The following is a 396-nucleotide window of genomic DNA, read 5'->3' on the forward strand; positions in this document are numbered from 1 at the left end:
GACAACATGCATGAAGATGATGATGTGGACAAAATACTCATTTGCCTAATAATTCTGCACTCCCTGTATATATGCTTACGTCTAAATTTGCGCAAAAGAAACGACGGAAAGTGCGAGCTTTTTCTGTCTTTTGCGCTGATTTCTGAGTGGTCATGTTTCTTTTTAGAAACCTTGACCACTACAAAGTTTACTATTCAGCAGAAAGCATTGACTCGTGGATAACTTTGATACTTTGCATTACGCACCTAATACTAAGCCAGGATAACAAAGGCAAAACATGAAATTCATCCTTAAGCTTATCAGATCACACGTTACAAGTGTTATAACATATAGACGGGACGATCCCGACATGCACACCCTGTCCTCTCATTGGCTGCTCAAGACCTCTGCCGTCAG

This window comes from Pundamilia nyererei, unplaced genomic scaffold (assembly GCF_000239375.1).
Source record: "Pundamilia nyererei isolate P.nyererei 1_Seehausen unplaced genomic scaffold, PunNye1.0 scaffold00033, whole genome shotgun sequence".
Taxonomy (NCBI): Eukaryota; Metazoa; Chordata; class Actinopteri; order Cichliformes; family Cichlidae; genus Pundamilia; species Pundamilia nyererei.